Raw genomic sequence first — 25,410 nt, forward strand, 5'->3', positions numbered from 1 at the left:
GGACATAAATTTGTGCAAAATTTCTGTCTTCTTTTTAATAGTAAAAAATAAGCAAATATTTTGAGTAAAAATTAAAAAAAATTTGTAATGTTTAAAGCATGGTACTTTACAAATTTAAAATGTTTTTAGCTTAAAAAATCAATATAATTTATTTTGTGGTATAGATTAATATTTTAAAAATTAAACTTTGGAAGTTTTCAGACCTTTTAAAATATACTATCTTTCTTTCTTTCTTTCTTTCTTTCTTTCTTTCTTTCTTTCTTTCTTTCTTTCTTTCTTTCTTTCTTCCTTCTTTTCCTTCTGGCACTCTTATATGTATATGTCAGTACACTTGATAATCCATAAACATCTGAGACTCTGTTTATTTTTCATATTATTTTTAATATCTGTGATTTGGACTGGACAGTACTACCTGGCTTATCACAAGTTTATTGATCTTTTTATTCTGCCAGCTCAAATCTGCTGTTAAGCCCCTCCAATGAATTTTTCAGTTATTTTTTTTTTCAATACCTATTTCCATTTGGTAACCTTTTCTAATTTGTATCTCTTTTTTGATATTTTATGTTTGCTATCATATTTCTTCTCATTCTTTAGACATGGTTTCCTTCATTTTTGAACATATTTATATGAGTTGATTTAACATCTTTGTCTTTGTCTAGTAAGCTTTTGTTTCATTTCCTGAGTTCCGAAAACGTGGATTTGCCATTTTTGCTGGTGTTGCCATTGATTTGGTGGCGCGACATATTTCCATAAAGTGGTCCTTTGCATCGTAAGTGGCCATAACTCCACTGTTCTGGATGCGGCATCCCCCTCTCCTTATTCTTCTCACCTGGGACATGGAGGACATATCTGGAGGTGAACGGAATCTTGTCTTTTTGAACACAACGGTCTGACAGTAAGGAGAGGAGAGCAGGAAGATAAATGGAGTTTAACTTTTTCACATTGTTGAACCACTCTATCAGCCCTGCCCTGGGAATCCATTTGTGGAAGAGAAAAAAATCCCTTATTTTTTAAAACATTTTTTGATTATCATTATTATTATTGCTATTTCTTATAATTAAATACAAGTGCAGGAAACACTCATTTATAGATCTTTTTTTTTTTTTCTTCTTATGGCCACACTTGTGGCATATGGAAATTCCAGGCGAGGGGTAGAATCGGAACTGCAGCTGCCGGCCTCTGCCGCAGGTTGCCTCAGTGCCAGATCCTTAACCCACTGAGAGAGGCCAGGAATCAAACTTGCATCCTTATAGACACTATGTCAGGTTCTTAACCTGTTGAGTCACAATGGGGACTCCTAATATATTATTTTTGAAAAGTATTAGTTGGTTGATAACCTCTAGAGAATGTGGCTAAATATAGATAGGTTGGTTCACTAGGGAATGTTTCCTTTATGACTATTTATGGTAATTTATTGAATAGGTTTATTAGAGATAAAGGAACTCAATGGGCAGAGCAGGGCTGGAGGAGGAAAGTGTCAAAGCACAGCATGGAGGGGGCAGAGAGGCGGAGAAGTGCGGGGCTTGATAGGGGATGTTGAGGAAAGGCAGGTTCCATGATAGGAGCTGAATTAAGAAAGTTGTGTTGCAGTCAGATGTCAGAAGGCCTTCATGGTAGGTTAAGAAGTTTGGTCCCTTGAACATATGCAAATTGGTGGTGGAGTCTGTCTTTTCCCGGAAGTTAAGAAACATCCTTACGGATACCTTTAGTCTTTGCTTTAAAAGAGTGAGAGCTACACACCACAATTTTTCCAGCCTGCCAGCTCTCAGCTGGCATGGAGAGATAGGACTGGTCCAATTTCAATTTCACTATCTCTTCGACAAACACATTAGAGCATGGCCAGCAATAAAAATGGAAAACTCATCCCACAGCTTGATAAATACCTCTTGAGAAATGCCCTTCTTCCTAGGGGCGGCTTCATCTCATAAGTGATGGGAGGCTAATGATAAGGACCACTCCACAAGTATGAATTGATGGGACATAGAAAGCATAAAATATTTACCTTCAATTCTTCCCAATAATATATTATTGTTTCACAGACTTTCTCCGCAAAAATAACTTTACATGTCACTTTAAAGCAAGACCACTGCATTAACACTGTTTTACAATCTTTAGTAAAAGCCGTAATATATAAATATGGAAAATATACGAGGGTCCAGTCTTCATATTATGAGAACTTTGGAAAACAGATCATACGAAAAAGTGATATTAACATGCAAATATCACTGCATGTTGTTTGCTTATGTTACATGTGGCAGTAGCTATCAGAAGCCCCCCAGAGAGAGACTTCTATTAATTAACTGAGCCTGATTTTAGATTTAATCCACGAAAGGTCCTTAATAAAATATTATTTTCATGTTATTAATATCCCTATCTATAAACTTAATGAAATTTGGCATCATTAAAGATATATTCTTTCTGGTGTGAGCGTATCAAACCTCTATTTAGTTACATATTTAAAAAAAAGAAAAAAAAAGAAGATTGAGATGAATTAATCCTCTGCCCATGTGGACAGTAAGGTTGATATTTGAGGGTCCCTCAAACTTGCTTTTATGTATGCTTTCACATCTCTCCCTCAACATTTAATCAGCTCACAACCTCACAGACTTTTATTTGCAAGCTCTAGTTGGATTGCATGACAGAAATAGTTATTTCCCATGATACCCTGCCTTGCTTTCTAACCAAGAATCTTCTGAAATAATCATTTCTCTCACTAAAAAAAAAAAAAAAAAATGTTGAGAGCTCTGAGTTTCCATCCTCTAGTCTCCACACATGCTACTTCTAAATACTTCTACTTCTGCTATGTTCAAAAGAGGTCTGGGAAGAACAGAAAATTAATATATTTTTTCTACTTAAATCTGAAAAAACTGTTTTCCTCGTGAGTAGTTTTAGATCATGCTGTCCAATAGAATTTTCTGCAGTGACCATTGAACACTTGGCATATGGGTAGCGCAACTGAGGACTTTTTACTTTTTTTAGTATTAAATAATTTAAAGTTAAATAGACCCACCGTATGAGCGGCTATTGTACTGAACAGTGGGAGTCTAGATAAACCCTGGGCAGATCAAATTGCAATATCTATTCTTACTATGCTGAGGAAAGCATTATTTAATTTCTCTTGAATATACACTTCTTTCTGAGCTTCAGCTGAAAGTCTCCAGGAAGAATGTCTCTCTAAATGGCTTTCAAACCACAGAGTTGGCTTGGTGTTCGTGTCTCAGCATTTTTGTCTTTTAGGCTAAGTTTTAGTGAGGTCTTCTTTACATATAATGAAATACACCAATTTAAATTAAGATTCAAGGCATTTAGGTCTGTATTTACAATGGTGAACCACCACCACCAGAATGATGCCAGGAGGCATTTCCAGCACTTCCAGAATTTCCTTGGACTCCCTAACACCCGGCCCTTGGCAACAGGGCCACCCTTCCTGTAGTTATGCCTTTGCTATTCTCTTTGGTCTGACTGCATCTCAGTAATGCTTTGGAGATTTATCCATGTCCTTATTGCAACAGCAATTTGTTCTGGTTTACTGCTGAGTGATACTCCCTTGTGCACACCGGCTGCTTTTTGTCTGTCCTTTCACCTGCTGATGGACTTTTGGATAGTTTACACATTTGATCTTATGAATAAAGTCTGTGTGAAAATAATTTAAAAAAATTATTTTGGTAAGTTGGAGGGATTGCACGATAAATGACTGTTTACTGTTATAAGAAATCAACAAAGGGGTGGTACCATTTTGCATTCCCCCAGGAATGTGTGAGCTTTTTGACTGTTTCATATCTTTGCCTGTGTGTGGCATAGTCAGGTATTTTTCTTAAATCATTCTAGCGTATGTGCAGGGGTGTCGCATTGTGGTTTTAAGGTGCATTTACCTGGCCACTAATGATCTGGAGTATTGTTTCTCAATTTTATTATCCGTTGGTATTTCTTCTTCGGTAAAATGTCTCATGGAATCTTCCCCCATTTTCTCAGCTGGGTTTTTCGTTTTCTCATCATTAAGTCATAAGAGTTCTCTATATATTCTGGATACATCTTCTTAATTGGACATACTTTAAAAAAAAACGTCCTTCCAGTATATGGATTCACATTTAAATTTTTAAGTGCCTCTTAAAGAGAAAACTTTATTTTTGAGTAGGTCCAATTTTTACTTTTTGTTTTATGGTTTGTTAATTTTGTGGAATATCTTAGAATTTTTTTTTGTCTATATAATAATTTTTTTTTCTATTATAGCTGGTTTACAGTGTCTGTCAATTTTCTATTGTACAGCATGGTGACCCCGTCACGCATACATGTATATATTCTTTTAGAAATTGTTTTTAATATTTTAATGAAAGTTTTATGAAATATATTCATTAAATATGGAGAAATTGACAACAATTTATAATAATCATAAATCTGTCCTCACTGACAAGAAACGTTCCAAGTAAAAAAGTATAACTTAAATTTTTTAATAATTTTAACCATTTTTTAAATTGAAATATAGTTAATTTACAATATTATGTTAGGTTCAGGTATATAGCAAAGTGATTCAGTTACATACATACATACACATATATATGTGTGTATATATATGTGTATGTATGTATGTGTGTATGTGTATATAAGAATATATATATTCTTTTTCAGATTCTTTTCCATTACAGGTTATAACAAGATATTGAATATAGTTCCCTGTGCTTTAGAAATCTGTTTATAATGCACAGTAATAATTTTCCTCTATTTCCTTCTCAGAATATTATATATTTAGCCCTGACATTTAGTTCTATGCTTTACTTGAATTCTACTTTTGTCGCAGTGTAAGGTGAGAATTGAAGTCTATTTGTTCACTTTTTCCTTCCTGCCTTCCTTCCTTCCTCTTTCTGTTTTTGCATCTATGTATCCAGATGTTTCAACACCAGTTCCTGGAAAGTTCTTTTGCTCGCTGGATGCCCTTGGCCACACTGCAAATTATGTGTTGACTGTATCCGTATGAGCCCATTTCTGGACTCTCTATTCTGTGTTAGCCTGCACATGCACCTCAGTATCTTCTAAAAGCTCCTGCTAAAATCAGCTGTGTGAATTATGCTGTGTGGAACTAAGAATGATGACTGAGAGGTACACTTTCCATCCAACTTATAAAATTTTACTCTAAAAAAAGCATTAATTTTGGCTTTTTGAGTAGTCCATATGACAGTGTAAAACTCTGGAGATATTAGAGATGCTTAGTGATAAAACGAGTTTTAGGAGAGGAATTTTCTTTTTTCCACCCTACTTGCCTTTAGAGCTGCTGATTCATCAGCAAGCCAGTCTTTGCTTTGTCCTTTGTCAGGTGGCTTCCTTCCCTGCTGAGTGGTCTGAGCCATTGTCTGCTTCTACCACACGTAAGAGATGAGAAACCCTTTTGTGAGTCAGAGGAAATCTGGTGTCTGCCCTCTGCAGTGGGTTTGAAATCCTGAAGCTGGTTAAACTCACATAAAAGCTTAGAAAAATAATCTTAATTTTTTGTCACATCCTTAAGCTTATTTTTACCCTAGAAAACCATCTTTTACGAGAGATGAATTTTTTTTTCAATTTGAAATTAATTTTATTTTTTAGTTTAAACTTTTTAAAATTAAAATCTAGTTGATTTAAGATGTGTCAAATTTGGCTGTAAGGAGAGAGATGAAATTTTAGGCTAAAATTAACTGCTTGAAAACAGGGAAATTATGATGGTTTTTGCAGAGGACATTTATATCAGACAGCTCTTAATTCCTTTGTTACCAGAAAACACTGTGAAGCCCCTATCTTTTGGTTTCTCTGTTAGGTTATTCCACATGTTTCATTTCTTACTTAAACAATTCAAACCTAGCCTCCCCTATTCTTATTTGAATATTTCATAACATCTAGTAATTTTGGCCCTAGGGTTAGGTAGAATCTACTATCTGGAATTTACTTTATCCTTTGACAATCTCTTATTCAGGGATACAAAATATACATTTGCCTGCCATATCCGTCTCATTAAGGTTCAGGCATTCAGAAATGAAGAGATGGGGCATTTTGGCACTTTAAACTTTGCATATGGATGAAGGTACACATTCTGAAATTTATTTGCCTCTTGCATCCATTTTATAAACATATTAATTTTAATCTTTCTCTTTTTTTTGTCTTTTTGTGATTTTTTTTTTTTTGTCTCTTTGCTATTTCTTTGGGCTGCTCCTGCAGCATGTGGAAGTTCCCAGGCTAGGGGTTGAATCGGAGCTGTAGCCACTGGCCTACGCCAGAGCCATAGCAACGTGGGATCCAAGCCGAGTCTGCAACCTACACCACAGCTCACAGCAACGCCGGATCCTCAACCCACTGAGCAAGGGCAGGGACCAAACCCCCAACCTCATGGTTCCTAGTCGGATTCGTTAACCACTGCGCCACGACGGGAACTCCAATTTTATCTTTCCAGTTAGATCAAAAGTATTAACACGTCAGGTCCTGGGTTTTAATCTATTTCTCTCTTTTTACCATTGAGGCACAGTCTTGAGCATTCAGTTCATCTTGAGTAAATGACTGCTGATTGATAAATGGAAGACATTGGCAATTATAGACTTTCTAGAGGGCTCCAAGACAAGACCAGAGCCTTGAGTGGAGCGTAATGTGGTGAGTGTCTGCTCTATTCGCCTTGCTCCCTCAGAAGCACCGTGTAGCATGTTGTTAGCGACGGGATGGACCAGTTACTTGTTCTCTCTGCATCTCAGTATCTTCCGAGGGGCTGAGTTTCCTCAGCTGTAAGGCCAGGTTGAAGGTCATAGCAATACTGACACCACAGGACTATTTTGAGGATTAAAAGGGTAACTCACATTAAGTGCCTAGCCTGGTGCCTGGTACCAGGTTAAGTATTCAGAGCATTTTGGCAACGTTGCTTTCCTCCAACAGCTTCCACTACCCTAATATCCGCTTCCTGCCTCTGAACCGACTTGACTTGGTTTGGTTACTCGCAGCTCTAAAATCCTGTGTGCTATCTTCTTATGTGATAGGATAAAATTCTCTTATCGAGATTTCTTTCATTGTCTTTTACAATCTGGCCTCTGCTGTTTAATGCCTGTGAAAACCCTTGTTCACAGACCCTAGTTTCTGAACACTTTCAGAAAGTGGATGATTTCATGACAAAAATTACAGGGAGTAGAAAAAACTTGACCTACAATTTTGGTCTTTCTGGCTTTTTGTCTGTAATTTCCATTCTTCTTTCTACCTGAGCTCAGAGATGTAGCTTACATGTAAAATCCTCTAGGTAGCCTTTCTTGGTTCACCGGCCACGGGAGTTCTGCCTGTATTAATCCTTACAGAATATCTGGGATGCAATTCCCCCTGCGTTTAGACTCAGATTTGGGCATGTACTTCCGTTATAGCACACTTCAGATTTGCCTTCTATTGTAGTAATTTGTAAAAATCTCCCTGAGGCAAGAGACCTAATTTTCACATAAATTTTCCCTGAAGCCATTAATACAGTAAAAGGCATGTAGCAAATCTTTGATGAGTAGGCTTAGGGTAAACGAAGCATCAAGATTTCCGAATAGAGCAAATGACACCAAGAGTAACAAAATTTATGTCAATTAACCTGTTACTGTACTGTCATCTTCTCAGTGTGTAGACGGTTCAAAGTGATTCATTTCCTAATGTAAATAGTTTGCTTAAACAACAGATCTCATCTTGATTCCTCTCACTGGCTTCTATCAGTAGGAAGAATATATTTTCATACACATTTCATACATACTATACTTCTTACTAGGTGTAAAACTCAGCTGCTGTTTACATGTGATCATGCCTCTCATTGGGAAATAAAATCTTAAGGAAAGTCACCTTGAAATAAACCCACAAACTACATATAAATCAAATTCTCTTAGTAGGTCTTTCCTGCATAACATTTGGTTATTATTTGTAACAGAAATTTAGTTGCATACATCAATCTTTTACACATTTAGAGTATTCTGGCCTTATAGCTATGTGTGCACACATACCTGAGTGTACTTGTGCTGTATCTTTAGGTTGATTGTCATTAATTTCATTTAAAGATATTTAGTTCCTTAAAAACCTTCTTTTTTTGTCTTTTTGTCTTTGCTAGGGCTGCTCCTGCGGCACATGGAGGTTCCCAGGCTAGGGGTCTAATCAGAGCTGTAGCCGTCGGCCTGCACCACAGCCACAGTGCGGCAGGATCCAAGCCACTGGCAGGATTCGTTAACCACTGAGCCATGACAGGAACTCCAGTTCTTTAAAAACCTTAACTGGAGTTAGTTTCCCAAGTTTTTGTGATGTTTCATGTTACTGGACTCTAATCTAGGACTTAGATTTTGTTGCCAGTCTTTTAGATTTAAGCATTAGATAAGAAGTCTAAGAATTATCTTGACTTTGCATGGCCAGAGAGCATACTGAGAGATATAACTTATAGTTAAAAAAAAACCCAAAAAACAAGAAATAGGAGTTCCTGTCATGATGCAATGGAAACAAATCTGACTAGGAACCATGAAGTTGTGGGTTCGATCCCTGGCCTCGCTCAGTGGGTGAAGGAGCCGGTGTTGAAGTGAGCTGTGGTGTAGGTTGCAGAGGTGGCTCGGATCTGGCGTTGCTGTGGCTCTGGCATAGGCCAGTAGCAACAGCTTTGATTCAACCCCTAGCCTGGGAACCTCCATGTGCTGTGGGTGCAGTCCTAAAAAGGGCAAAAGACATAGGACAAAAAAAAAAAAAACAAAACAAAAAAACCCAAAACCAAAAAGACAAAAAAAAAACAAAAAAAAGAAGGTAGTGCTGAATAGAGGTATACCAAAGAAGTAATCCACTTATTACCAACTGAAATAATTTAATAAATTTATTTTCTTACAAAAAGTGACAAATTAAATGCTGACTAAAATTTGAATGTTTGACTGGAAATGAACTTTGTTAAGGCCTGTAACCCTCGTGCCTTCGAGTGGCACTTTGCTAAATCCCCAGCCTTAGGCTGGTGGCCCTGGGAACGTGGCGGTGGCGGGGAGGTCTTACAGGCTGTGTTGAAGAAGGAAGTTAGAAGAAAGCAACCACCGAGCCGAAAATTAAGCTGTTCCACGAATGGTGAGCAGTGGGAAGTAAACGATAAAAACTTTGTTCCCTGGAATGTGCTTTGACCAGAGAATGCATTTTTAAGGAGTTGGCATTGGGAACACAGTCTGAGGTGACAGTGGATGAGTCCATAAGTTCACACTTTCAATTTCCTTTATTGATGTTTTCTATCTTGATGATATTTGCAAATTTTATCCTTTTGCAGAACAAATGGAAGAGTCACTTGCGACCTACAGCTTACAGAATCGGTCTCATATACTGTTATAGTTTGTTTTGTCACGTTTTTAATAAGTTGCCATAATTTTCCCTTGTATATTAAGACTTTAGGTTGTTATGGTGCAAAGTTGGAGACGAGGGATAATATTTTGTCTTCTGTGTTTCCTCATTCCAGCCCCGTGTGTAAAATCATGACCACGGACCACACACTAATGGCCGTAGTGGATTCTAAGGTTTCTTTTATTTTTATTTTTTATGATGATTTTTATTTTTTCCATTATAGTTTGTTTACAGCGTTCTGTCGATTTTCTCCTGTACAGCAAAGTGAAAGTCTCTCACACACACACACACACACACACACACACACACACACACTCATATATATATACACACACACACACACACACACACACATTCTTTTTCTCATGTCATCCTTCATCCGGCTCCATCACAAGTGACTGGATATAGTTCCCAGTGCTATCCAGCAGGATTTCATTGCTTGTCCACTCCAAATGCAGTAGTTTGCATCTGTTAACCCCAGATTCCCAGTCCATCCCACTGCCTCCCCCTCCCCCATGGCAACCACAAGTCTGCTCTCCACGTTCACGAGTTTCTTTTCTGTGGAAAGGTTCGTTTGTGTAAGGTTTCTTTTAACACAGAGATTTTAATGGTTTATATTTAATCTCTCCCTTGCCTAGGGTGATTAGATCAAAGTGTATTGAACACTATGATTTTTTTAATGCACAGATTTCTAAAGAAATAAATTAGAAGTTGTACTTGATTAATGAAGAAAGAATTGAATTAAGAACTTTATTTTACCAAATAGCAGCTGTAAATGGGATTGTTTCTGTATTCATTGTAACTTCAGCTTATATCACTCGCCTCTTACATCTTTTATTATTCCATTCTTGAAATTCAATTTTCATGGACACATAGAGTTTTGAGTATTTTATGAAGAATTAATGAGGGATAGATTTCTTTGGGCTTTACAAGTTAATTATGTTTTAAAATTCATCTAGTTACTGAAAGTCATTTGACATCGTAGTAAACTACTTGACTCTGAAAAATGTGTTTTGGAAAAAAATGAAACATGGAAAGAACAAATTTTCAAATGGGAATTTTACATGAACATTTCATAAAATAAAAAGTAACTGCTTTATTCGGACCTTATTGGGTTCGACACTTCTATCCACATTCAGAGCCCTCTTACCTCCAAACTGAGAAACTCAAATACCGTCTCAACACTGGAAGGAACAAGAAGCACTTAAAGAAATGGCCGAGTCTAGGTCTGAGGCCAGTATGCACTTTGGATATTTTGTTATTCCAGAAAGCAAGGACACCATTAAAGACAATTGGAGGAGACTTCTTTGAAGTTTTCCCATTGTTAGAATTAGGTTCTGTGCTTGGTCTTTAGTTCTGTTTGTCTCTGGCTGCAGGATATGAGAATCCTTTCAAATATTTTCGAAGAAGCTCACTGACCTTCACATTATGCTCTCAATTGTGATGAACGGGCCAGAGATTGTCACTTTTCTCTTCAAGGAGTCCATGGCCCTTAACAGTGACCATTCCAATCTGCAGACCTTAAAGGTCCCAATTCCTCCATGTTTTCTCAAACACCAGCTGTATCGTGAGAGCCACATTTCCTTCTCCGTCTAGCTGGACCCCCTTTACACTGGTGGCCCCCTTAGCCATCACAGGTCTACTTGCGGGGCAGTGCGCCACCTGCCACCAATCACAGGAACTTCTCTGCCTTCAGGCCTGCCAGGGGTCCCCTTCCCCAATCCCATCCCAAGCACCTGCTTCTTGGGACCTCGACGGTCACCCGCCACCTTAAGCTGAGTTCTCTAAAAGCAGTTCCCAATCCAGTGTTCCCTGCATGCGATTTATTGCGTGAATGCTCCCGGGGGAAAGCCCTGGGTTGTAAAGCAAGGGAGGGCAGGGGGTGGAGCCGAGCAGGCTGGTCTCAGGTCAAGGCCAGTGTTGGCCTGACCCACAGAGGAGCATAATGCACACCGGGGGGTTACTTCTGCCCAGCTGAAGCTAGTGAGCCAGGCTTCTGTGTCCGCATGTGGGTCGGTCATGGGCTTTAGGCCATCAAGTGGGAGATGGTGGGAGCGATTTCCCAGGGAAGCCCTGCCTGGAGTGGGTCGCTCTCCAGCGAAGGGAAAGAACTGTGAGCCCTCAGCACCTTCCGCCAGAGTTGCTGGCGGTGTTTGCTGGAGCAGTAGAGGTGACCTGGGAAGGCCAGCGCAACCTCATCCACAGCCAGGCAACGAAAGCATGGGACACTGAAAGAAACTCGTTAAATCCAGAATGTGGATGTATCAATGTGCTACATCACAAACAACACAGGACAGCTGAAAAGACAGAGCCTTATTTCCTCATAGTTCTGGAGTCTCAAAGTCTGAGACCCAGGCGAGGTGTTGGCCAGCTTGCTTTCTTCTGAGACCTCTTTCCTAAGTTGTAGACAACAGCCTTCTCCCTGTGTCCTCCTGGGCTTGTCTGTGCACCTGTGTCCCCGTCTCTTCTTCAGATAAAGACACCAGTCAGATTGGGTTAAAGACCCACCCTGGGCACCTCATTACCCCAACTACCTCTTTAATGGCTCCGTCTCCAAATGCAGTGACATTCTGAGGTGCAGAGGGTTAGGGATTCAATGTATAAATTTTGGGAGAGCACAATTCAGTCCAAAAAATGTAAAATTCAACAGGACAAATAATCTGTCTGCAAATTGTTCAAAAGGGGTTGGGGGAGGGAACCTGTTATAGATGAAAAGACATCAACAAAGTGTAAGATATGGGTCTTTTAGATCCCAGCTCAAGTAAATCAACAATAGAAAGACATTTTTGAGTGAATCAGGGAAAACCACATTGAGTGAGTATTAAAAGATATCAATAAATAATTTTCAATTTTCTTTTCTTTTTTTTTTTGGCGGCTCCACGGCATATGGAGTTCCCAGCTAGGGATCAGATCCAAGCTGCAGTTACAACCTAAGCTGCAGCTGCTGCAATGCCAGATCCTTCGTCCACTGTGCTGTGCCAGGGACCGAACCCTCGTCCCAGCACTCCCAAGAGGCTGCCAGTCCCTTTGTGCCACAGCAGGAACTTCAATTTTCCTGAGTGTACTAATGGTACTTTTGTTTTTATAAGAATGTTCTTACATGAAGCTAGGTACTGAGCATATATACGTGAAATGCTTTGCTGGCGGGGGTTAGCTGTACAGTAGCCTGGATGAGCTCCTCCACAAAAGAACAGCTGAAGGCGTATTGATGAATGAATGAAGGTAAAACGTTAGATATTATTGCAACTGGGTGCTGGACGTTTCCCTACACCATTTTCTCTATTTGTTTTTTGCATTTACCAATGGTCATTACAATATTAGTTGAAAATAAACAAAAAATCATGTTCAAATTGTTCCATGAAACAGACCTGTTCCTTATATGTTGAGGTCAGTAAGGTTTTCTACCACTCACCTAACAGATTCCTCACCCATCTACCTCTCAGGATACTCCTTTGGGGCAGCAGCTGTATAGTCCTGAATTTTTTTTTTTTTTTTTTTTTTTGCACTCTTTGACCCGTATCAGGCCCGCATACGGTCTTTCAAGTCCTGATTTAAAACATTCTTCCGACTCTCCTTCTAACTCAGTCTTCCACCTCACCACGTGTTCACCAAGCTCCTTGCTCTCACTATCTGCTACCATGTGTTAGCGTTTTGTTTGCTTTATCTTCCTTATTAAAGTGTGAGATCCCTGAGGGCAGGGAGCAAGTTGTGTCTTTTACATCTATGACATTTTTCACGGGGTTTTGCATAAAGTAAATGCTCATTGAATATGTGAATGAGCTACATCGAATGTCAGGTTCTTTCTCTTCTTCTCTTATAATTATAACTATTACTATGATTTTAGTTCCCATTAAACGTTATACATTAAAATTTTTTTGCCTGTCTCACTTAATTTGGGTAATTTCCAAGGATTTTTTTTTTTCCTGAATAATTTTGACTTATAAAGTTCTCATATCATATCTTATTTATCCACGTAGATATGATATAGATTTAGATAGAGCTATCATACATTTAAAAGGCACAGGAAAATAGTTGGCCTGGCTGACCGTGGAAATTCCTTCTGAATACTTTTAAAACATTCTTTCATTAAAAAGTGTTCTGATCGCCATACTGATGGATCACCAATATGTGAGTGCTCGTAAACATTTACAGGTTGCATTAGTATCTAGTTAAGACCCACACTTTGAAAAGGGGGTCTTTTTGACTCCATAGGGTAACAGTGTAAAGCGTAAAATTTCTTACACACTAAAAGTCAGGGAAACGCTTGGGTATCTCTCTGTCTGTCTTTGTCTCTCTCTCTCTCTGTCTCTCCCTCTCTGTCTTTAAATCTAGTCACAGGCAATGGAGTTCCCGTCCCGACTCAGCGGAAACGAATCCGACTAGGAACCATGAGGGTGCAGGTTCGATCCCTGGCCTCACTCTGTGGGTTAAGGATCTGGCGTTGCCATGAGCTGTGGTGTAGGTTGCAGACCTGGCTCAGATCTGATGTTGCTGTGGCTGTGGGGTAGGCCAGCATCTGTAGCTCCAACTGGACCCCTAGCCTGGGAACCTCCAGGCTTGGAAGATAAGGAGCAGATGCAGGCCACAATTGCTGAAGTGTTGGCCTACTGGTATGGCTGTTAATTCAGAAATACTCTTTTCATCCCAGTCATCTGTTAGGTGATGACAAACCACCTTGCCTACAAGTGCCAACCTGGCACATGCAGCTGTCTGGTTAAGGGGCCACCAACGTCAGTGACTGAAAATTTCCACTTAGGCAAAGAATGCTTGGTCCTGCTTGTTTGACCCTTTCTTACAAAAGAAAGGAGCAAAACTAGAGGCTAAACTGTCTTGATATAGTTTAAGATTTCACTTTGGGGAGTTCCCATCATGGCTCAGTGGAAATGAATCTGACTGTTATCCATGAGCATGCTGGTTTGATCCCTGGCCTTGCTCAGTGGGTTAAGGATCTGGTGTTGCCGTGAGCTGGGGTGTGGGTTGCAGATGCAGCTCGGATCCCATGTTGCTGTGGCTGTGGCTGTGGCTGTGGCTGTGGCTGTGGCATGGGCCAGCAGCGGCAGCTCTAATTAGACCCCTGGCCTGGGAACTTCCATATGCTCCAGGTATGGCCGTAAAACGTGCACACACACACATTTCACTTTGGAGTTTGGATTTCTTTTCCCACAGACTTTCGTTTCCTTCTCCTTCCAGAATCTCTCTGTTGGCAGCCTGAATGTTGCTGAGCTTGTTGATGAAATTCAGATTTTGCAAACCTAAGTCCTAGCTGGAAAAAAGATTCTTTGGCTTTTAGGCATTCCTTACTGTGATGCATGCTTTGTTTTTTCTCACAATTTCAGCGCTTACTCTGTTTTGACCCTTGTTTTAGTTCTTTGGTGGTAGCCTGGAAAAGCTAGCATGGCTAAGAAGAGTCATGTCCTAGAAAGATTAATTCATGAAATCAGTTGTAGTCATAGACAACCTACTGAAATTTTAAAAATCTCTAGGAAATAAAGACTACAGGTGACCCTTTCTGAAGTTTCAACAGAAGAGCCCTACATTTTTATCAGTGCCACCTTATTCTTATTATTGCAACTATTTTTTGGCCTTTTAATTAAACAGCGAGGCAAAAAAAACCCAACAATAACACCAGTTTGGGAAAAAGGCTTGAACATATGTTATCACATTAAACAAATTTCCAATCCCTTTGACTTGCATTTCCTTTGAGGCCCCATTTTCTATTTAGGTCCAATTGTGCTGTAACAGCAAGAACAAAAACAAGGGAAAACAAAAGCAGCCTCGTTATTTCCCAGCGTAGGACACACACGAGCCATATGGACCCCACACCGAAGTCCTGATATTAAATCTACGGCAGGGCAGTCACTTCTTATCTCCAGAAGATGAGCAGATGGAGAAGCCGTTTCGCGTGGGTGAAAGGCTTGGATGCAAAGCGCCCGTAACTGAAGTAATAACGAAGGGATTCCACAGAGGTAAACTCTTTTCAGGAGCAATTTTTCTTTCCTTTTATGATGCTACCAAGGAGGAACATTCACAGAGGTAAAGACAGGGCCGAGAAGAAAAGCAAATCAATCAATCAATCAATCAAGAAATAAATCACGTTTCTGTTGAAAGTGGTGAGCAATCAGCTATGGATCAATGGGCTTTAGAAATTACAATGACTCTGGTGTTTCCATCGGAAAATGACCAGGAAGTCGACTACATATATGTATACACATGTACATGTGTGTGCACATATATAATTTATATAGATGGTTTTTATCATATTAAAAGAGGAAAGATTCCTTTTCTCCTCTTCCGTTAAAATAGTAAGCACACACGCGTGCACGTAACTGTGGAGGTCTGTGCACATACTTGCATATGCACACGCGTGCGCACACACACACACACACACATCACCACACAAGCGCTGGTGGTCACAGCTCTCCAATGGCCTTAACGGATTGTACCGGATGGCGCAGTGTGGGAACAACCCTGCCAGTGCGGGGTTTGTGGTTCTGTCGTTGCTGCGCCAGAATGGAGAAAGGAGATCAAATGGGATGCAATTTGGTTCTACAAGAGGCACGGGGAGCTCTTTGTAGGGCTGCTGGTGTATGACACAAATCGCCACGCTTCATCGGATCAGCGTGTCGTACACTGTTTAGGGGAAACACCTTTTCACATTCTGTGCCATCCTAACAGGTCAGAGAGAGCTCAGCTTTTCTGAAAAGATTCCATTTTACAGTGGAAAGGGAGGTTGTGGGATGAAAGGAAGTGAAAATGACTGTGAAGACGCAGCAGGTGTGGAAAATATGTCTTCACAGGTTTCATTGGAATGTATTTCAAAATGCCACACAATGAAATTGAAGGCAGAGTTTTTTAGACGATCCTAATTCTAAAAGCCCTCAAGTCTTTGGATTCTACTTGAAGGCTATGCTGCCCTATTATCCTTAGAACAATATTATTCTCATGGAAGTCTACTAATTTCTGATGCTGTGGTAGTTTACTATGGGTTAGCCTGGGGTAGGTTGTGTTTTAGCTTATTGGTTAGCCTTTTCCCGTCCATTTTTATTTTGCTCTGGCAGAGATAAGAGTAGCCACATCCTCTACTATTAAGATGCAAACATCTATTTTTATGCAAATTTTCTCATCTAAGTGAAATTTCCCCCTGACAATGCTGGCTCATTATATAGGTTGCTAGTAAATAGAAATTTATGCCTGGTATAATGGAAAGGAAGTCACAAAAAGGTCTTTGATCTCTGTGGAGCAAAGCAGATAAAATAGGATACTGCAATTAGCAACTAATGTGAGCCCTGGAGAGGGATAAAGAGTTATACGCATATTTCTTCCGGAAGGATTTTAGGAGAACCAGAGCAAAGAAGGATATTAAAGTGGTGAGATAATCGTTTCTTTTATATGTCTACCAGGATAACAATGTCCATTGTTATCTGTGTAAAAAACATTCATTAAACATCTAATGACACACCAAAGGATAATAATACTCATTCAGTATTTTAGCCCAGAAATCATTTACAAAAGTTGTTAGTACCATAAAATTCACTTTGGAAAGTTAGACTCCATCAATATTTGCCAGAACGAGAATTCCATTAACTTAAAACAGTGTATTCCACTGTTTGAGGAGATGAACGTCAAATACTTTTTCTTTTTTTGGCCATGCCCATGGCACATGGAAGTTCCCAGACCAGGGAGAGAACTTGTGCCAAGGCAGCAACCAGAGATGCTACAGTGAAAAGGTCAACTCCTTAACCTGCTGAGCCACAAGGGAACTCCCTGAAAGTCAGATTCTTTGTAGAACTTTGTGATGTTCTCATTGTCTCTGAAAACTATCATATTGTTTATTTATTGAATTTCAAAGAAATCAATTTACTTGGAGGATTTTGATACCCCAACATGCTCTTGAAACAATAGGAAAGAATAGCAATGTCATTAAACCAGACTTGGAATTGCTTGCCTATGAGAAGAAATCAGACAAGCAGTTCATTTGATAAATTTCTAAGACTATAAATTCATAGGAGCAATGTTAGGATTTTTTCATTGTCAGATAACCAACCTCCAAAATAGTGACAGGTCACAGGCACACAGAATGCTTGAGCACATGGGAACAAACCCGTGTATCCGCTACCCACCTGCCTTCCCTTCATCTGTGTAATAGTCATTGCCTCTCATGCTTTTCCTCCCCGTGGGGAGCCGGGATGTTGGCGTCTGACATGATGGATTAGCACCACTTGTTTCCAGTCTAACCCAAAAGGAATCTTGTACCTATGCTTTGTATCTTATTTCTTTCCCTTGCTGTGATGCATGTAGGTTTCACTCTGGTGGTTTTGTGTAGAAGCAGTTTGTTCGCTTTTATTGATTTGTAATACTCCGTTCTACGCCACAACTTCTTACCACACATCAAAATTCATTTGTCATGAGAAAATACCACATAAACGCAATTTGAGGAATAGTCTACACGTCTTTCCCTGGACTTTCAGTGCATATGTACATGCACTGATATTGGGCGTTTCCGTGAGAGTGGAATTGTTCTTCGTAAGGTACATATCGAAATCCCAGTCTCTCGTCCTGCTAATCTTAGCCATTCTGGTGCGTGTGTAGCAATAAATCGCTCATTGTGATTTTAACTGAAATTCCTTAAAGATGCATGACCTACCTACCACTTCCTCAGGCCTCTCCTTTGGGAAGCTCTTATTCAAGTGATTTGTCCATTCTTTCCATTTTGGGGGGTAATTGTCTCGTTGATGGATGGGAGGCGTTTTCAGGTTCTGGGCTTGAGGACTGGTTGGCTATTTGTGCTATAGTAGCGCCTTCCATTTTCTGGCTTGCCTTTCTACCCTCTGCGTAATGTTACTGGATGAATAAAAAAAAGTTCTTAATTAAAATATGATTTCACTTATCCGTCTTTTTCACTATGGGGACCACTTTGTGTTTTTCTTTAAGAAGCCCCTGGTGAGATTGTAAATTGGTGCAACCACGGTGGAAAGCAGGATGGAGATTCCTCAGAAAACTAAACACAGAACTACCATTTGATCCAGCAATCCCACTCCTGGGCATCTATCCAGAGAAAACCACGACTCGAAAAGACACATGAACTCCGGATGTTCACTGCAGCACTATTTACAATAGCCAAGACATGGAAACAACCTAAATGTCCATCGACAGAGGAGTGGATCCAGAAGATGTGGTACATATACACAATGGAATATTACTCAGCCATTAAAAAGAACAAAATACCGGCATTTTTTGCAACATGGATGGACCTAGAAACTATCATGCTAAGTGAAGTCAGCCATACCATGAGACACCAACATCAAATGCTTTCACTGACATGTGGAATCTGAAAAAAGGACAGATGGAACTTCTTTGCAGAACAGATGCTGACTCACAGACATTGAAAAACTATGGTCTCCAGAGGAGACAGTTTGGGGGGTGGGGGGTGTGCTTGGGCTGTGGGATGGAAATCCTGTGAAATCAGATTATTATGATCATTATACAACCACAGATGTGATAAATTCATCTGAGTAATAAATAAATAAAAACAAAAAAGAAGCACCTGCCTACCCTATATTTAAATTTAAATTAAGTAAAATAAACATCAACATCGAGTGATTCAGTTACAGGCGTCACATTTCAGGCGCTCTCTTAAGTGGCTGGTGGCTGCCTGGTGGATAGCACCGGCAGTAAGCATATCCACCAGCACAGAATGTTCCGTTGGATGGCACTTTTCCAGGAGCTCCGCTGTTTCACCTTTCACACTGAGAACCGCAATCCCTAAGGTAGAGGTTTTTTTCCGTGTGGTGTGAGGTAGACATCATTTTACTTGTTCACAGTATTGCTCCCAACCGACCCAGCACACTTCTTTGAAAAGACCACTCATCCTCCTCTGATCGACAGTGCAAACTTTGTCAGAATACAGTGTCCGTCTATGAGAGGCTCTGTTGGCGGATTCCTCCTATTTTGTTTCTGCTTATGCATCTCTATCAGTAACACACTCCTTTAATTACTGTGGCTTTATATAATTCTCAGTACCCAGGAGCTTGTCTTGAAATAATCTTGGCTGTTGGCTTCTGTATAAATTTTAGAAATGTCTTGTGAATTTCTTCCAAAGCATTCATTTTCTAGGGATTGTGTTAGGATTTCATGAGGTCTTTATAAGAGTGTGGGGAGAACTGACAGAGGTGGGCTGTCTCTCCACTGAAATTTGTTTCTCTGTTATATTATTTTTTTGTATAGAAACCTGATTGCATGAGAGTGCCTTGCACATTTTTAAGAGAAACATGCCTCACTTTTAAAAATATTATATTAAGTACTGTAGTACTTTGTTCATTTGTCAAACATTTAAAACAATTCTTGGAGTTCCCACTGTGGCCCTGGGGGTGAAGGATCTGGCTTTGTCTCTGTGGTGGCACAGGTTTGATCCCCAGGTCAGGAACGTCCATAGGATGTGGGTGCAGCAAAAAAAAAAAAAAAAAAAAGAATTAAAACAACTGTAAATCTATAGAAAATATGCAGATCAGTATAAGGCTTTTTGTCCCCTGAACCATCTGAGAGTGGTTTGCTCAGCTGAGGTTCCATTTCTCCTTCATACTTTAGGGTAAATTTCCCGTGAATGATGTCATTCTCTCCTTAACAATGATCAAAATCAGGAAATAAACATCAGTCTGGTAATACTTAGTACTTAGAATCTACTCAACTTTCTTTAACTGTCCCTATAACATCCTATCATAAGAAAGTACGGTTCAGAATTAGATACTACCTCTAGTTGCTGTGTCTCTTTAATCTACAGCTTGGGAAAACACCTCAATATTTGGCTTTTCGTGAAGATTTCAGGCCAGTTATTTTGTAGAATGTTCATCATTTGGGTTTGTCTGATTAGATTCAGGATTTCAATTTTGTTGGTACCAGTAGATTGCAGGTGTCAACCTGACTGAGCTAAGGGTTGTCCGGGGAGCTGATGCAACATGAAATCTGGCTGTGTCTGTGAGGGCGTTTATGGAACCATTTGATTCAGTAGATGGAGAAAAGGGATCTGCCCGCCCCAGGGCAGGTGGGCGTCGTCCACTCTGGTGGGACTGAACAGATCCAAAGGGCAAAGAAGTGTCAACGCCTCTGAGGCTGTGGCAGGACACCCACCTCCCCTGCCCTCAGACGCTGGGGCTCCTGGTTCTCAAGCCTCTGGCCTCAGACAGAATTCAACCTGCAGAGGGAAGACGTGGGACTCCCAGGCCTCCGTAACCATGTGAGCCAATTCCTGTAACTCACCTCCCTCTTTCGCTCTAGCATCTCTCTATCTGCCTTTCTGCCTTTCCGTCTATCCATGACTTACTGGTTCTGTTTCTCTGGAGAACCCACACTGATACATTCAGGAAAAACAAAAACAAAAAACCCAACACTAATGACGCTCTATTCTTCTCTTGGCTTTTATAAAAAAGACTTAAAATTTTGATTGTTTTATTACTGATGACAATTTCTTTGAACACTTGATGAACGCAGTGTCTGCGAGGCTCCTCTCCTGTGGAGACGCTTAAAAAAAACCCTGTAATGATTAATGTGTTGTTTGTAAGGAGGTATTTTCAAACTAAATGAACATCCTGTCCCTTATGTATGTGGGTATGTATGTATGTTTCCTGTTTTATCCAATGGGTTATAATTGTATTTATTTATTTAAACTTGATGCTCAAACTGGTCCAGATTTGGCCACTGGGAGTATTTTCAAGATGGTTTCTGTCTTCTTTTGACAGGCCTACCATTTTATTTATTTATTTTTTTTGAGCACTTTTTTGCTTTCAGCAATAATAAGATATTCCAGACATATTTTTCACTTTCTCTGTTCTAGACCTAGAGTCAGCCCTTTCTCCAAGGAGTCATTGTTCTTTTGGGTAGAGAATGGAATCGAGTGTGCTACCTATGCGTCGCTACCTGTAATCATGGCTCCCACGGGTATGACCAATATTTATATAGAGAATGTATAAATGTGTGTGTGTGTGTGTGTGTACACGAGAGTCTGTGTGTACAACCTAGATTTGGTTCTATATCCTTCTCTACACATCATAGCATAGGTTAGTTCACACTGACCCCTCTAATTATAATCCAACACCAAAGGGTTAACTCCAGCTTTTATCTCTTTCTATGTATATTAATCCATTTTTTGGCATTAGGAAACCTGCTTTTCCTTTCTCTCTCCTTTTTTTTTTTTTTTTTTTTTTGTCTTTTTAGGGCAGCACCTGTGGCATATGGAGGATCCCGGGCTAGGGATCAAATTGGAGTTGTAGCTGCTGGCCTACACCACAGCCACAGCAACGTCAGATCCAATCCATGTCTGCGACCTACACCACAGCGCATGGCAGTGCTGGATCCTTAACCCACCGAGCGAGGCCAGGGATCGAACCTACATCTTCACGGATGCTGGTCAGATTTGGTTTTGCTGAGCCACAACAGGAAGTCCTGCTCTTCCTCTCTTCAGTTGGATTACTTATTTAACTAATCTTTCCTCTGCCTCACCTTCCTTTTTCATGGACACTCTCCTCACTCTGTTTAGGCTCAGACCCAGAGGCCAGATCTCTCAGCTGCCGTATTTCCTGCTCAGCCTGCTCAGCTGCTCAGGCTCCCACTTCCCAAGCTGTGTCACCCCGATTCTGCGGACACCCTGCTACTTGGTCTGAGCCCCGAGGGGCAGTGCTCCTCTCGTGTAGATCCTTTCCTTAGACTGCTCTGGTGCCCCAGACTCAGCACCAGCCCACCCCTCCCCCTAAGCAGAGAGCTCCTTTTCTCTGCTCGGCATCACATCTTTAGGGCTGAATTGTCCAGGAAGAGAAGGAAAGGAAAAAAGAGCTATTTATCTGAATTTTGTTTTCTGGTTTTTGCTGGTATAATGAAGTGTCTGAATTTGGCATTTTGATTTAAAAAAATTTTGTATTTGTAGTAAGGTTGCTAGATAGAGTAACCTTTCTAAATAGACCTATTGACTCTAATGAATTATTTATAGATTCTATTAAGTTTTCTAGTACACGGTTATGTCTCTTCTAAATAATTTCAGATTTAAGTCCTCCTTGCCATCCACACACTTTCCCTTCTATTTCTCCCTCATTGCATTGGTTCGGCTCCATGTATTATAATGATAGCAAGTATCATTTTACATATCACACCTCAGAGCCAAATCTATCAGCATCTTGCTATGAATATATTTGCCTATCTATTTTATGGATATACTTTATCAGATTAATTTATTACCTCCTATTTCCAGTTTGCCAAAGGATTTTTATCATTGAGATGTATTATGAAGATATTTTCTGTATTTATCAATTTAATTATATGCACTTACCCACTTACTGTATTGATCCAGAGAATTATATTGAGTGTCCCTTGATATTACAAAGACCCTGCTTTCGAAATCACTTCAATGTGTCTTACTGTGCTGTCCTCTTCTATTTGCTACTTTATTTGGTTTGCTTGTTGTTCAGAATTTTTGCATCTATGTTCATGAGATGTTGGTCTGAGTTTCCTCTGTTGTAATGCTCTTAGATTGTACTGTCAAGTCTCTGACCCCTTTCGCTTTCCTCTAGATGAGTCTGTTTATGACTGTCATGATTTCTTCCTTAAAATTTTGAAGAATTGATTAGTAAATCTCTCTGGGACTGGAGTTTTTTTTCCCAGGAGTTTTTAATTATAAGTTCACTTTATTCATAAAGTGAATGAATAAAAAAAAGTTTCTATTTTTATTTGACTATATCCTGAAAGTTTTGCTTTTTAGGCATTAATTAATTTTGCCTCAATTTTCAAGCTTTCAACATCTCACCGACCTAAGGCTGATTTCCCTTGAGGCAAACAGGACCCTAAGTAGAATTTAAAAGGAAACCTCGACAACAAAAAGGAATTTGAAAACTCTGATATATTCTTTGTGATCTAAAAGGTTGCATGCATATGCAAGGCTGTGTGCATGACCAGGAAAGACACTGAGAAAGAGGAAGTACCAGTCATTCACCCCTGGCTGACCGTGAGGCTATGCACAGCCAGAAGCAAAAGTTAAGTTTGTCTTGTAAACAGCCTCAAGCTTGAAGGCACGTATTCTCACATAGATCCACTTAGTCGGCTAAGTAGAAGACAAATAGGAAAAGTAGAAGACAAATAGGAAAGGCATAAAAGGAAATCTCCCAACCAGTTATTGGTCAGCCACCAAATTATACCGAGCCAGGTGTCACCTGTAGGAAGTCAGTTTTAAAAATAAAAACAAGAATTTAAAAAAGGTCAATGGAGGAGTTCCCATTGTGGCGCAGTAGTTATTGAATCTGACTAGGAACCATGAGGTTGTGGGTTCGATCCCTGGCCTTGCTCAGTGGGTTAAGGATCAGGTGTTGCCATGAGCTGTGCTGTAGGTTGCAGACACGGCTCGGATCCCGCATTGCTGTGGCTCTGGCCGGCAGCTACAGCTCTGATTGGACCCCCAGCCTGGGAACCTCCATATGCCCCTGGAGCAGCCCTAGAAAAGGCAAAAAGACAAAATAAAATAAAATAAAATAAAATAAAATAAAACAAAAATAAAAAAGGTCAATAGAGAGCACTATGGTCATATATTTCAGTATACAGGATCTAGAAAATGAGTGCACAAAAGTAGCTAAGCCAACAAGCTGCAATAAGGAAAATAAATCCAACAACAAAAACAAATCTTTCGGGGCATAGGGAAGGAATATAAGACTAGAATTATTATAATGTGTTATCTAAAACATTCTGGTCTCAACCCTAAAGTCTGAGACATACAAAGACATAAGAAAGCCTGCACATGACAGTGAAAGAGCAGTCAACAGAAAACATCCTGAAGGGGCTCAGATTTGGATGTAGTAAACAAAGAAGGTCTAAACAATTAAAGGAAAATATGATACAAACGGCTCACCAAACAGGAAATATTGACAAAGAGATAGAAATGTGCCTTAATTTAAGCAGCTACAACAGAATACAGGAAATATTAACAAAGAGATCGAAATGTGCCTTAATTTAAGCAGCTACAACAGAATACCCATAGAATTGGTAGCTTAAACAATAAAAATGTATTTCCCACAGTTCTGAAGGCTGGAAAGTCCAAGATCAGGATGCCTGGCAGCAGATCAGATACCTAGTGAGGATGCTGTTTCTGGTCAAAAATAAGGCAAAGAATCTTGAAAGCAGCAAGAGAGAAATGGATTACTAGAAACAAATGCTCCTCAATAAGGTAAGGAGCTCAGTTCTGATAAGAAACCTTGGAGCGGGATAAAATATTCAATATGCTGGAAGAAAAAAGACCGTCAGTCAGGAATTCTATATCCAGCAAAACAAAGAAGACATTAAGACATTTTTAGATAAGTGAAAACTGAGAAAATGTATTTCTAGCAAGCTTCCCCTATAATAAATGCTAAAGTGAGTTCTTTAGGCTGAAATTACAGGATTCTAGGCAAAAACCCAATTCCACATGAGGAAGTAAAGATCATCAGTAAAAGTATATATGTAGACAAATATCGAAGATGGGATACATGAATTTTTTGTTTTGTTCTGTTTTTAAATAGTTGTTTTCCAATGAGATTGACAACCTTTAGCTAGACTGATCAAGAAAAGAAGAGAAAAAATTAAATTACTAAAATCAGGAGTAAAATATGGGACATCGTTACTGACCTCGCAGAAATAAAAAAGGATTATAAGAAAATACTATGAACGAAGCATGCTGAAAAATTAGATAACTTGGATGAAAAGCCCAGGTTCTCAGAAAGACAAAGACACTTAAATTGGCTCAAAAAATGTAGGTGATCAGAAGAGACAAATCACAGAGAGATTGAATTAGAAAATAAAAATCTACAATAACAAAAAAGTCCAAGCCTAGATGACCTCACTGGTGAATTTTACCAGACATTTAAAGACTCAATACTAATCTTTTACCAGACATTTAAAGACTCAAGACTAATCTTTCACCAACTTTACCTAAAATAGAAAAAGGAGAGAATACTTACCCTCTTTTTCTGTAAGGATAGTATTATTCCAATGTCAAATATAGGTAGATGTCACAATAGAAGAAAACAATAGATCAATATCACCTACAAATATGGACGCAACATTCCTGAACAATACCATGCAAACCAAGTCAAG

Source organism: Phacochoerus africanus, chromosome 2 (genome assembly GCF_016906955.1).
Source record: "Phacochoerus africanus isolate WHEZ1 chromosome 2, ROS_Pafr_v1, whole genome shotgun sequence".
Taxonomy (NCBI): Eukaryota; Metazoa; Chordata; class Mammalia; order Artiodactyla; family Suidae; genus Phacochoerus; species Phacochoerus africanus.